At 44.4% G+C, this 15408-nt stretch overlaps 1 long non-coding RNA gene across 1 annotated transcript; it reads right to left on the bottom strand.

Moving 5' to 3' along the window:
* Positions 1-400: 400 nt before the first annotated feature.
* LOC119164330 (uncharacterized) lies at positions 401-14954 on the bottom strand. Its single transcript, XR_012885528.1, has 3 exons — positions 14714-14954; positions 5030-5140; positions 401-4920 (listed from the first exon to the last, which is right to left on the bottom strand). It is a non-coding gene; the product is annotated as an uncharacterized LOC119164330 (long non-coding RNA).
* Between the last annotated feature and the right edge of the window lie 454 nt (positions 14955-15408).

Below are 15408 nucleotides of genomic sequence, written 5' to 3'. Positions count from 1 at the left end.
ATATACCAAATTCGGTATTACACAACGTGAATGGATGACGAAGGTATATAATTGGTGCAAACATGATAATCATTACTGCGTGTCATGTAAAAACATGACAGCGTAGCATGCTCAAGATGCGTTCGCGGCCGTTTCGCTAACATCACATACACCGAATTTGGTATTACGTGACGTGAATAGTTGAAGGTATACGACTGGTGCAAATAACATAATCATTACTGCGTGTCATGTAGGAACATGACTACGTGGTACGCTCAAGATGCGTTCACAGCCGTTTTGCTAGCTTCACGTACACCGAATTAGGTATTACGCGACGTGAATAGATGACGAAGGAAAATGACTGCTGCAAACAAGATAATTATTAGTGCGTGTCAGGTAAGAACATGACTACATGCCACGCTCATGATGCACTTGCAGTCGTTTCGCCAGCTTCCCATATGAGGTGTCTTCTTTCTAAAAGAGCCAAATGCAGAAAACGAAACTAGGCTGAATTTCCTTAGAACGTAACGAATGCCTAAGTATCTTCCATTTCCAGAACAGTTATAATCAAAGTTGGGCAATTCCTCATTGTAACATGAGCTAAAAATGCAGTTTCTAACCATAAATAAGCCACGTACTCCAACTGTTTCAATGAAAGTGAGCGACATTCATTTAACCAGCATTGTGCCAACAAACGATCAAAATAATCAACATGGTCTTACCCATAATGTTTAATTTTTGCATTAGTGGCTTTGTTGTGTTTACGTTCCACAATAGGCGTTTTAGAGTAAGTTAGCACTTACTGAAGGACATGTTTAATGACGAAACTCGATTTTAAAGAGCAAGAGGCTGACTTGTTTACCTCTTTTTCAATATCAATGATTATTTTCGACTTTAGCACAATAGTATCTTGTCTTCAGCTGCCTCGAACACGGTATAATTGAAATAAAATAGGCATGAAATAAAAATATCGGGCGTCTGTTTATTTCATGAAGAAAAAGTGGTAAGCAATGGCATGACATAAAAATAACTGAAACACTTTTCAAGGCCTTCAATTGATGCCCGTGAACAAGAAAACACGGATGACAGTCCAGAGTAGTGCCCCCTTTGTCAGGAAGACCACTCTCTTTTGAAGTCTTGTAATCGCCATGACACCCATGCGTCGAAGCAGGGCACCGACGGAACCACAAGTATGAGGTGAATTCTATCTCAAAATATGGCTTTACTATACATTCGGATCGTTTTACCTTTATTTTAAGAGCTAATTTATGTCCAAATGTACTGTTTAAATCTATATTACTCAAATGCAAACTTACTCCACAATACTGACAAATTTGGCTATGTAGATTTTTGTCACAAGATAGATTTGTGGTATTTAGGGGAGATGAACATACTGGCAAAAAGATGTTCAAGCAGGCCCAACCAAATTGTCAGTAAAAAAAACTGCGTTTTTCTCAGTTTCATTTAAACTGCATTTTGCTTTTTAGAAAATAAAAACGCCTTATATATCAAATTTGGTATTGCGTGATGTGAATGGGTTACGAAGGTATATTACCGATGCAAGCATATTAATCATGCCATTAAAGTCATGTACGGCATAATTTACGTGTGCCTGGCTGATTTTATTGTGACATATCAACCTTTTTCCTTCATGCTTCGCATATCATCGATTTTAATTATACACGGGTTTAGACGATATCTTTCTCTTTTTTTTGCATTCTGCGAATCATGGTGCCAGAAATTGTGAGGAAATTAGGAGTGCGTGAGGGAAGTTTCCCACATTTTTCCCACGTTTTTGATAAGCGCTCCAAATAAATTTTGGAAATATATAAATCCAAAGAAAGATGATAAGCTCATGCGTTCCTCTGACGACAACAACGATGTCGCCAACTCCTTGAATGATTACTTTCAATGAGTTTTTACTGTAGATAACGGAATCGTACCACTCATACACTCTTTAGACCATTCACCAATAGAACCCTTGACAATTACCGAACAAGGAGTGCTTGATCTACTAATAAATATCGATACCAAGAAGGGCCCGGGACCTGACAACATATCAAACATCTTCCTTAAAAGGTATGCGGAACGGGTAGCTAAATATTTGGGTATTCTTTAATAAATCACTGCAATCATGCACTATCCCCGCAGTATGGAAAACTGCAACAATTATACCAATACACGAAGCAGGCAGCAAAACCATGGTTTCAAATTACAGGCCAATATCACTAACTTGTTCTGTGTGTAAATTGTTAGAACATATGACATTGAAATACATAACTATTTACCTAGAAAAAAATCATATCCTGTCTCCTGTACAACATGGTTTCCGAAAAGGCTTTTCAACGGTTACTCAACTTTTAGAATTAATACACGATGCAGCCCAGTCCATTAATAACCATAAACAAATTGACCTGATCTTTTTAGACTTTTCAAAGACATTTGATCGTGTTTCTCATACAAAATTAATAAGTAAATTAGAAGTTACCCTTGGTGATAGCATCGTTGTTCACTGGGTTAAGTATTACTTAACCAATCGCTCACAATTTGTACAGTTACAGGACACCACCTCTAGAATAGCAGCAGTCACGTCATGCATGCCACAGGGCAGCGCCTTAGCACCAATATTATTCCCAATATTCATTAATGATCTGCCCCTTTCAACTGAAGTAAAACTAAGGCTCTTTGCAGATGACTGCGTACTTTACGAGGAAATTAATACTCCTATGGTTCACCTAATTCTTAACCGAGCACTAGAAGTCTCGCACTAGAACCGAGCACTAGATGTCCTTATGTTGGTAAATATGTCTCCATGGCAATAATTCACAAAAAACACAGGTCCAACTTTTCTTACACTATTGACAACTGCCCCTTAGCCACAGTCTCTAGCCCCATATATCTAGGAATACCAATTTCAAACGACCTGAGATGGTATTTCCACATTGATAATATTGCTAGCGCAGCCATAAAAAGACTTTTTATTGAAAAGACGCCTTAAACTCGCACCACAAAATACCAAACTAATAGCTTATACTACCCTCGTCAGACCTGTATTAGAATATGCCAGCCCTGTCTGGTTCCCGTATACCAAGCAACAGATTATTAAAATAGAAGCAGTTCAAAGAAAAGCAATAAGGTTTATTTTTAGCAAGTATAGACTGACAGACTCACCGACGCACCTACTCAATAACCCCGGCATTTTAACACTACAAAACAGAACAAAACTAACAAGACTAAAGCTAATGTTTCAACTACTCTACAACATAATAAAAATAGATACCTCAAGGTATCTGTTTTTTCACGGCAGACCAACCCGTTATAATCATTCCCATACTCTTGTAGAATACTCTTTTAACACTAATTGCTTTAAGTACTCATTTTTCCCTCTAACCATTAAAAATTGGAACTCGCTAAAACCCACCTTAAGCACTGAATCATCCATAAACTTGTTTACAGCTGCGATTGAAAGCGAATTGCTTGCCTCACAAATCGCACTCACATCACATCACCAATAAACCCAATAAACGAGTCAGTGTCATATTGCAAATACAAAAGTTTTGTTTGTTATGATCGTTATTGTAGAGTGACATGTTTTTTCGATTAGGCCATTGTTCATAAGATTCTTTGAATAAGTTGTACAATAAAAATGCCTACTTGTTGTCCCTACCTCATATTTCAAATGCATGCATTATCATTTCGTGGTCGTTTTTAACGATAGCCTTGTTCATGATTTTGCTATTACTAAAATTGTTTTATTGCGTGTTCTTTAATAACAACGTATTACCTATAATTTGCATGTAATTTTCTAATTCCGGCTTTTTTGTGTTTTCTATCAATATGAATCTGTGTAAACAAATATTCGTTTTCATATGCCTTCCCTGCTATAATCTCTAATGAGATTGGCAGTACTCTTAAATAAAATAAATAAATAAATAAGAACCCGCTTGCTACCCTGTACAGAAGAAGGAAAATAGGAATCAAAAAGAGGATAGAAAGACAGAGCCACGAATAAAAAAGAAAAAACTACACGTGCACACACATGCGGGGCATTGCAATCAGGGTAGTTTGGAGAGACCAGTTGACCACACAAAGCGCAGGAGCACCTGCACGGCCTTCGTCTCCACCGTAAACTCCTGTCTGCGGCACAGGACTATTTCCACCGAAACAGTCTGCTCGTTCAGTTGATCGCAATGCAGAGCGACTGTCCCTGCGTGCAGTACTACACGCATTCGCACTGAATACGCTGAATTGTTTCGCCGCTGCTGCAATGACCACCACATGCTGCAGTGCCAGCCATTCCTTTGCCGTGGGCGTACGCATTACTTTAATGTGACACCCTACCATAAACGGCACAGCAGGGTGGCACCACCTCGGTGAAGTCCTGGAGGTGTTCGAATACAGCTGGGTCTGTACGGTATGTAATCTTGCGTGCTTGATATGTGGCTCGTTCCAGTGTGACGTGGGGCGTTCGCAAGCAAGCATTTATAGCTTTCGGTCAACGTCAGTGTTAGAGAGCGGAATTATTTGATTTTTTTTCAATGGTATGGTTAAAACAAGCCGCTCGATGAGTCTGTTCCTTGCTACCCAACAACTACTTAAAAGCCAGTGGAAGGCTACCTGATTTGTCACTTAAACGGTGCGCCTCAGGCTTCTGCAACCTGGAACACCATTGTTTGCGCAGACCTTGGCGTAGATGTGACAAACGGAATCGCACCACATATTTGCGCAGAAGCAACACAATCTCAGTATCCCCCTAGATCCGAGTGTAGCTATAGAAAAGCCTGAATCGAGCAATTATGACGTAAAGAGAGAAAACCGAAAGCATATGGCACTCTTCTCACCGCCTTCTTGCTTGTTAGATCACAGCCGTTGCCCATTTGTCCACATGTTCACGGCCCACGTACTGTCTTGCTTCCATGGTCAGTAGCGTTGAAAATCTATCTGCAAAACACAAGCCACAGAAATCAAGATACATCAAAGACTGCAACAGCACTCGGTGTTTTTACCCTGTAATTAAGTTATTCGTATGTGTGATGTTTTTTTTTCTTACTTGAGAAACTTGCCTGAAAACCTGTTTTGTAGAAGTAGGTATGCTCTAGGCTTCATTTGAAGTTGAAGAGCTGAACAGATGACGCCAACGAACGAAGAGATGACATTTAGGCTGCGCAACGGGGTGGAGGGAAAGAGCAGGAAATGAAAAAGTGTGAAGTTAAAATGACGCACGAGAGGTTTTCTAAGACACAAAGAAAGGGGAATTCACAAATAACTGGTGCACAGCCTAAAACTACATACAACTGGCGTCTGATCTCTAAGGGTCATTGGCTCCAGGACACTGCGGAATCTTTACAACCTAATGGATAAATGGATGGATATGGCTGTATCCATTAGATCGGGCGGTGGCTAGCGCCACCAAGCCGTAATACTTAATGAACCAAAAACTAGATTTTTTTTTCTTTAAAAGTGAGTTTGAGGATTCGTACTTTGCAGTGAAGAGTAATTTTCACTCGTGCCTTGACTTTAGCCACCAATCAGATAACCTAGTTCAGTCTACCCGCTTAAAGTCTATTTTGCCCTCCCGGTCCCTAAACCCCAGTGCTTTGAAAAACTCTCCGCCACCATCCTGAACTATAGGGTGAAGCCCTTTACAGAAAATTATCAAGTGTTCGGCAATTTCTTCTTCCTCTCCACACGCACTGTATACTGTGCCTACCCCTTCGTATTTGGCCCGATATGTTTCGGTTCGCAGTACTCCTGTCCTGGCCTCAAACAGTAAAGAACTACCCCGAGTATTATCATAGATTCTTTCCTTGGCAATTTCCTGCTTAAAAGTTCGATAACGTGTGACGCGCCAGCGCCCCTAGCGGGCTGACGGCGCCAACTCAGCCGACAATCTCATTGCTGTCGTGTTTTCCGCATGACACGTCAGAAGAACTCTCCATCGCGATACTTCCCGTCATGTTCACCGTTATAACACCGCCAAATTTGTCTTCATTGATAACCTGAACCTAAAACCCTAGGCTCGTCCCGTATTTATCCGCAACATTACTATCAGCATCCTAACCACCACGGCAACTTCAGTTTACTGTCGACTGCAACGCCTCGTTCTTGGCGGATTCCGTTTTCGCAATATCAAATTTCATCGGATGATTCACGATTCTTACACGTTCGAGCAAATGGTCATTGGCTCTCCCCATGATTACCAAACGGCAGCATGGGAAATAACGCCAGTCAGCGCGTTCACTGCGCCGCTGAATTTCAATATTGTTACGACTCGTTATCCCCTGGTGTCCCTTAGTGGTGCTAACAACAAATGTAATCTTGACATTGCCTGCCGCCAGTCCTTTCAAGAGCCTATTTATACTTAACCAACCGCAGCTGCTACCCAAATTGCCCTCTTGAATCACTTGCGTATGCCATTGCGAACCTCAACGCAAATGTTTCTGCAATTTGTCAGCGTGTTTATTTGTATAGCTTAAATTTCCTCTTTGTCAATTATGGGTGACCAGCCGGTTGCATTTTGTCTCCTAAACAACGTGATTCGCAGCTGCGCTTGCTAGTGCTTCAGGGAGCAACACCACGCTTAACGTCTACACCACAGCCGTGAGAATTTGTAGACTTTCAACTCACAGCTTTTCTAATTCTTTTCACCCCCGTTTGCACACAGGATTTTCTGTCATTAGGTTACTGAAATGTTGCACCATATTGTTTCTTCGCTTCAATAAACGTCCACTACCAACTACGCATTCAACACAGCCAAGAAAGCTGTGACATGCCTAGCGCTCGCCATAATTCCACAATCCAAATACGTCAAGTGTAAAATCAGTTTCGTTTCTTCGGTGGGCGACTGTGCTAGAGCACCATCGTGGCTCATAAGGCCAACAATTTTTTTTTTGTTTGAGGAAATCCGTTCCGCAGGAAAACACTACAAGCTGATGTAAAAAAGATTCTGGCTTTGCGCCGTACAAATAGGATACAACAGGCACTTCCACTGTGGCACAACTCTTCAGCTCCTAAAAGACAATCTGCCCTCATTTTACGTGGCAACCATACAACCAACTTGTAAAAATATTCGCCGCACAGACATTATGTCAGAATGCACGATGTCCATTTGCCGGACCGTGACAACGGAGCAGCAATTGCTGGCATTGAAGCCATCTGTCGCAAGGGGTCGCCGCACACAAGTAATCGGTATTCTACGATGATAACGTCCATACCAGCAACTTGCCCTTGTAAAAATATACGTGCTGACTACGTTGCCATGCCAATATCTCTTCATCAAGCACTGTCTTCTATCTTTTGATTGCAAGTTCATTTGTGTTAATGTATCCCTTATCCTTCTCAAAGATAAGGGGCATGACGATATCTACCCTGGAGTAAGTGACAATACGTGTTCTGAAGTATCGATCAGTGACGCGCAATTTCAATTATGTCTTGCAGAGGAAAGTGAATGCTTCCAGTGCCCGAGGGAGAAGTTTGCCCGGACTATCGTATAACTGGTACAGCACTAGCGCTTTCGAGCAGCAAACTTTTACGACCCCAACATAGATTTCATATGTCTTCATCGTTCTTCGTTCTCCCTTTGTCCCGCCAGTGCATGATTATTTTTGAGTTGTGTACAGCCGTATACACTTCTAATCATGGAGTGTTCAAGCCGAGGCGGATCACTACTGTTGAGGTGGCAACTCTTTATCAGTAGTTGAATTTACCTTGTCAGTCGAAGCATCATCAGTTTCGATTGACGAATCTGTGCTCCTCCCCAAGATGTCCTTCATGAAACAACCACTAACAGCACTCCAAAGTGGCTGCGTGTGCCTCCCAAGCCTGCTTTGATGGCAGGTGATTTTGCGCAGCTTCGTATCCTCCGCTATGTCCTGCGTCGGTCACCGTATGCTCTACAGAATATTACTATCCTCGACTGATTCAGAACCTAGCAAACTCCATTGCCACGACACGCTGCGCACACAACAAATGCCACTGATTGATTGATTTGATTGATATGTGGGGTTTAACGTCCCAAAACCACTATATGGTCATGAGAGACGCCGTAGTGGAGGACTCCGGAAATTTCGACCACCTGGGGTTCTTTAACGTGCGCCTAAATCTGAGCACACGGGCCTACAACATTTCCGCCTCCATCAGAAATGCAGCCGCCACAGCCGGGATTCGATCCCGCGACCTGCGGGTCAGCAGCCGAGTACCTTAGCCACTAGACCACCGCGGCGGGGCCAACAAATGCCACTGAACCACGCTGATTGTCCCAGGTGAAGGATAGAGTACAACGAAATGACGATAGTATACTCAGAATGAGTACCAAGGAGGCTGCGTGTTGCTTCTCTCTCCGTATGCCTCAATGTGGATGAACACATACAGTCCGAAGATTGTCTAAACGCCTACGAAGCAAGAAAATGTGCCCCAAGGTACAGAAATTTAAGTGTTCCTCGTTGTGAACAAGTTCATCACGAAAAAAAAGGTAACAAACGTCAATGTATGGTGTAAGACCTTTTCTCTCCAGTTGCCCCTGTAGCCCCGCCCCACTCGTTAGAAAAGTTAAATGGTTCCGGCACCCCATTTCAAACGCTGCTGAAAATGGGCACCTGGAAATTTTTGGGCCAGGGCCTCCGATGACGATGAAGAACATTAGCGTTGTCAATGGCTCGTATTTTTAAATTGAATGCTAAATTCAATATTTGTGGCTGCAGTTCAGCACTGTTTAACTCAACTTGAACTTGCGATGAAATTTAAGTACTCGATCACACCTACTTTCAATTATATTAATGATGGCTAATATGCGCCTGATGACCAATAAAAATTATCGAACCTCAACGAGGTGAGTGATGAGTGGGTGACAATAGGTATCAAGGTCCGTTATTTCTACGTCGAAGCCACCGACTAGTATAAAGGATTTGTGCTTGTCGGTGTTTAAATTCTGGTCACAATTATTATCTTTCCTCTATTTTCAACATTTTTTACAAAAATGTCGCATATAGCTACGGTTTCCTAATCATGACAGTTACCAGTAAGCTTCGACAGCAAAGGCAAGTCCAAACATTCGTATTTCTTACGTGAAATTCACCGACTAGCATAAAAGTTTTCTGCTTCCAGGTGTTTTATATAGATTGATACGTGGGGTTTAAAGTCCGAAAATTACCATATGAGCATGAGAGACGCCGTAGCGGAAGGCTCCGAAATTTTGACCACCTGGGGTTCTTTAACGGGCACTTATATCTGAGCGCACTGGCTCACCGCATTTTCGCCTCCATTGAAAATGCAGCCGCTGCAGCCGGGATCGGGTTCCACAACCTGCGGGTCAGCAACGGTGTAAATAAGTCACTAGACCACTGCGGTGGAGGCTATCCGTTTAGCTGAACTACCACCATTGCACCAAATCGAAGCTGGCTAAACGAATACAATGGAAGGGGCTTTCGTCCACCAAGAATCGATTTCTGCGCAAAATCGCTGACGATTATGTAAACAAAATGAACGACAGCTATAAGTACCATTACTGTCGACTGGGAACGTCCAAGTATTTAAATGTCGTCAAAGCAAAGGCTCATCACCTCTCTGCGCAGGAGCGTAGCTAATATTTTTCTCACAAATGGGAGAGGGGGGATTAGTCCAATCTTATGTTACGTATGTACGTACAGTCACGCTCTATTTTAGTTCCAAGACGCTGGCTGGGGTAAATATCTCAAGCTTGAACAATCACACGAAAAAACGTGATATTCTTCAATAAAATACCGCTGATTGAAAGAGTCAACTTCACTTTTTTAATGTAGATGCCACTTTGGAGTACTAGCGCCATTTTCAGCACAGACTTCGTGTATGTATGTATGTATGTACATGTACGTACATACGTACGTACGTACGTACGTACGCATGCATGCACGTACGTACGTACGTACGCATGCATGCACGTACGTACGTACGTACGCATGCATGCACGTACGTACGTACGTACGCATGCATGCACGTACGTACGTACGTACGCATGCATGCACGTACGTACGTACGCATGCATGCACGTACGTACGTACGTACGCATGCATGCACGTACGTACGTACGCATGCATGCACGTACGTACGTACGTACGCATGCATGCACGTACGTACGTACGTACGCATGCATGTACATACGTACGTACGTACGCATGCATGCACGTACGTACGTACGTACGCATGCATGTACATACGTACGTACGCATGCATGTACATACGTACGTACGCATGCATGCACGTACGTACGTACGCATGCATGCACGTACGTACGTACGCATGCATGCACGTACGTACGTACGTACGCATGCATGCACGTACGTACGTACGTACACATGCATGCACGTACGTACGTACGTACACATGCATGCACGTACGTACGTACGCATGCATGCACGTACGTACGTACGCATGCATGCACGTACGTACGTACGCATGCATGCACGTACGCACGTACGCATGCATTCACGTACGTACGTACGTACGTACGTATGTACGCACGCACGTACGCACGTACGTACGCACGTACGCACGTACGCACGCACGTACGCACGTACGCACGCACGTATGCACGTACGCACGCACGTATGCACGTACGCACGCACGTATGCACGTACGTACGCACGTATGCACGTACGTACGCACGTATGCACGTACGTACGGACGTATGCACGTACGTACGCACGTATGCACGTACGTACGCACGTATGCACGTACGTACGCACGTATGCACGTACGTACGCACGTATGCACGTACGTACGCACGTATGCACGCACGTACGCACGTATGCACGCACGTACGCACGTACGTACGCACGTATGCACGTACGTACGCACGTACGTATGCACGTACGTACGCACGTATGTATATATGTATGTATGTATGTATGTATGTATGTATGTATGTATGTATGTATGTATGTATGTATGTATGTATGTATGTATGTATGTATGTATGTATGTATGTATGCATGCATGCATGTATGTATGCATGCATGCATGCATGCATGCATGCATGTTGAATGCGTGCGATGAATGTGCGTGTTTCAGCGCTGTGTGTTCACAAGCGTACATAGCTGTTCATACAGCAGAAATTTTCTCTAGAGTCCGGAAACTCCTTCTCCTCCCTGGCGATGACATCGCCTTCACGTTCAGACGATCAAGATCCGAGTTCTCAAACAATCCTCGACTGGAAGTTTGTCCTTCACATGAATCAGATCGGTTTAGCACCGAGCGTCGGCTGAAAATAACGCAGTGCGCCTTACTTTTGCTGCCTATTATCGCTAATAAGCAGCGACGCCTTTTGGCCGAAGCCGGCGCTGCCATCGACTTTGTCGAGGCAAAGGAGGCTTTTCAGTGTAACAATTAACTCTGAAACACTGCAACTGTTCACCGGAGCATTGAACGGAGGAAAGTTCTGGAATAGGCTGGAGATGCTTTCAAATACGCGTAACTAAAGCAGCTGGCGCTGTTTGAATCACTTCTTGAGAAAAGCCGATGTGCCGCCCGGCCAGCCTCTTACGCTGACGGCCGGGGCCGCATGTACCGTTATCGCCTTGAAGCGGAAGGGGGTTCAAATCCAGCGACCAGTTCACTATCAACGATGACTGGTAGTTTTACCAGGGCCCAGAAACTCGGCACTAGTTTCGGTTTCAAGGAACATGCACGATCGTAGCGGTTGCTGGCCATCCTCAGATCCGGTTGAACAGAGTGACGGTAATGTGAATGTTCGCATTCATTGGCTTTCATTAGTTTTCACAAATAAGGAAATTTACACAGTGTAATTCTTTTGTTTATATGTGTTTTCGTAATCCTTATTTAGTTAATTTTAAATCAGGCGAAGCAAGGAAAGTGATTGACTTGAGTTCGTAGCGCTTGTCTCCTCTTCTTCTCGCTCCTCGATCAGCGATATAAGAACTTAGATCGTACGCAGTTCTCTCGCTCGGTTGGCGTGCATTTCAACTACGGGAAAGATAAAGACCGCAAGTGGTGGCGGGCAGGGAAGGGAAGCCGCAGTAAGCAGCGCCGAACAAGTGAACCACGCATTTATCGAAAATGGCTAAATCGGGCAACGCATGTTTTCCGCTGCTCAGCGGTGTGCTAACCCGGTGATTCCTAGTTCCGCGAAGGTGTCTCAGCGTTTCTTAAAGGCAACGGGTGAGCACAAGAACTTGGACCCATTATTGGAGCAGGCATTTATTTTGCATGAGTACACGAGTAAATCCAGTACTCTGAAAGTCTGAACTTACAGAAGTGCAGTGTCACTTGACTGATTGGAAAAGACGGCAGCCAAGCTCCTGTCGGGAAAATGCGTTTATTGAAAGGCTTGAACTCGAGTTGGCTCGGCTATATAGTTTTAACCTTTTCTTTACTTTTGGCGTACTGTTCAAATGATGTCAAGTAAATATGGGCTGCTACCTGGTCATAAAAATCTCCTAGCCACTCTTTGATATTTTGCGAGTATTTACTTCTATTACTAGCCGTCACTAAAATACCTGTGATGAACACATTGATTATAAATATCACAGAGGCTGTCGGTGAAGCCAACGTTTTGACATGCTAACCTCATCAAGGGAACGCCTTTGCCCTGACGAGGCCAAGTCAACTGGCCGAAACACTGTTTCCAGCGACGTTCTTTCTCGAGAAACTACTTATCGGATCAAGTTTCTCCGAGCCTGTGAACTTTAGTCTCGTTTGGTACCCAACTTCTATAGGAAAACCACGTAGCCGTCATAACAAACGTGATTGATTTAAATACGACGTGTCGTATTCGCAATTGTTCATAATTTTCGCATTGGTTATGATATACTGCTTTCAATGTTTCTCATTATTCCCATACGCCAGTTGTAAGTTATTGATTGATTTGTGGGGTTTAACGTCCCAAAACCACTATTTGATTATGAGAGACGCCGTAGTGGAGGGCTCCGGAAATTTTGACCACCTGGGGTTCTTTAACGTGCACCCAAATCGCCAGTTGTAAGTTAAAGCTGATTTTATAGATTGACACTTTCACACTACGTGGGTGTGTTTTTTATACTAAAAGTGTTATAAAAAATTTAATTTTATTTGTGCTGATCGAGTTTCGTCGTACACTGAGACATTAATCAGCTTAACTTTCGCTTCTTCAGAATACATGAACAAAATTCGGAAAAAAAAGAAACAAAACTTCAGGAATGGCCACCTCGCGCAAGCGGCAAGTGGATCTGAGAACGAGCGCATTCGGCCTGCATGCGAGGTGGGAAAGGAGGGCTCCTGCGGCAACTCTCCTCCTCGCAACTTTTCATCCTTTCCCTCTATTTTCGGACGTCACCAGATACGTCACTCCGCCAGAGGTAGAACCGGCGCTGCCGTTGCGTATCACTACGCGAGAGCGAATACATGGGAGATGTAGGAAGTTTCGACTCCCTGGTCTTGATGATTTGTGGGGTTTAACGTCCCAAAACCACGATATGATTATGAGAGACGCCGTAGTGGAGGGCTCCGGAAATTTTGACCACCTGGGGTTCTTTAACGTGCACCCACATCCGAGCACACGGGCCTACAACATTTCCGCCTCCATCGGAAATGCTCGCCTTGCTCGCCATAAGAGGACTTGACGCAACGGCTGTGTTTGCTCCCTCTCTCGCTTGAACGCGCTGCAAGCGACCTCCGGAGCCTACAGGGCACGCACTCACATGGTTCACCGTTCATTAAAGTTACAAGTCTGCGTCAACGGGAAACTTTTTTTTACTCTATTCAAAAACTGCCTAAGCACGTGTGTGCTGTGTCAACAAATGCTGACTCGAAGCTGTGCGTACATTATATTTGAGAGAGTGCGTATTCAGATTGTAGGCTTCATATTCGACCCTTTCACAATAGCGTACGCGGGGTTATGGTTCATGGGATAGGATACGCCGATTTCGTGATCCAATAGGGACTTTTCGAAGGTATACGCTATTCGTTAGCGGGCGTTGCGGTCGTCGCGTTTGCATACGAGGGCCACAGGAGTTTTAAAATAGCATTTGTCCCCCGCAAAGACAGACGCACGCTCGAGTCGCCGCAAAGGTGCCTTACGGGCCCGCACGCTATTTCAAATTTCCCGCGGGTGGACCGCAAACGCGAATTCAGGTTGGCGTTATGACCAATGCGCAATGACAGCGACTGCAAATAATAGCGTATGGAAAGCTTTCCACAGTGGGGACAAGCGTTGACGCAAAGGCTCGTGCAGCTTGTTCTGTAACCCCTTGGTATCACATTTTCTCGACATACTCGCAAAAGCGATGGGAGACAAACACAAAAGCACAACATTCACAAACAGCGCGTGCCACTACGTCCGGTACCGCGGCTTCGCTCACCGAGTGATAAGCGCAAATGAACGACTGCCCCGAAACGCATGCCAGCCCTGAAAGCTTGCTAAGAGCACGTGGCGGGCTGGTTTTATATGTGGTTATAAATCCACTGGCACCCAGTCAACAAGGCGTCAGGCCACTAGCGCCACATGCACACCGGGTTATTCGTGAAAAGTGGCGAGACAAAACCAACCTGGTCCCGTAATTATCGTCCAATAAACACAATGTTCTTGATTTGCAACTCTAGTGGACGTCGAAATAAACCGAAAGGCAGCACTAAGAGACAAAAAAAAAGCGCCGCTGTAAGTCGCCATTAGATGCGCATTCTTACGAGCCTTCGATATAATTTCTACTGCGCAAAAAACATCGAACAACGCGAGAAGATGGCTTGAAAAGCACGGAGCCGTACTCACAGACCATTTCTAATCCGAAACGAACGAAGAAAGTCTCCTGCATAGGTAACTTGGATGGCTCACAACAGTGCATCGGGACAACGAGGCTTAGCAAATCGTTTTTCGTTCGGCGGCAGGTGCGTAGCTTCCTCGGCCTCCTTCAAACTCGTACTGCGAATCGACGCGTTTCGCAGGTCCCCTACGAAGTACTGCGCAACAGACTAACGCACTACATACACATGATTGGACGCCGAACACAAGTTCATACCGCGACATCTCGCTGTCCTCAGTCGTTGTCATGGCAACCGCCGAGATAGCAGGAGGCGAGTGATGCGCCGGGAGATAATCTTCGCATCACGTTTATCAGACTATGGTCGACACGGCCAATGTATGGAACTGGGCGATTGCCCAGCCCTGGGTTTTCGCTTCAGTCTGGAAAACTCGCCAGCTGTCTGGGTCATCGAAGGAAAGTTACCGCATTTATGCAATTCCAACCCGCACATTTTTTTTCTTCTGGTCTCTGTTGCTGTCGAATTCGTCGGCGCGTTGCAATCGGCTTCCAAAGCGGAATCAGAATCAAACTAGTTTCCTTTTTCAATGTGTTAGAATGTTTTCTATAATTTAGAATCACTGACGCTCGAGAATCGCGTGAACATGGTAAGAAGCGTGCGAGTGAGAAACCATCGCGTATGTGTTTTTTTTTATTCCGTACTGAA

This window comes from Rhipicephalus microplus, chromosome 8, assembly GCF_043290135.1.
Source record: "Rhipicephalus microplus isolate Deutch F79 chromosome 8, USDA_Rmic, whole genome shotgun sequence".
In the NCBI taxonomy this organism is placed as follows: domain Eukaryota; kingdom Metazoa; phylum Arthropoda; class Arachnida; order Ixodida; family Ixodidae; genus Rhipicephalus; species Rhipicephalus microplus.
Note: the sequence above shows the minus strand (reverse complement) of the source record. Positions and strands in the feature narration are given on the sequence as shown.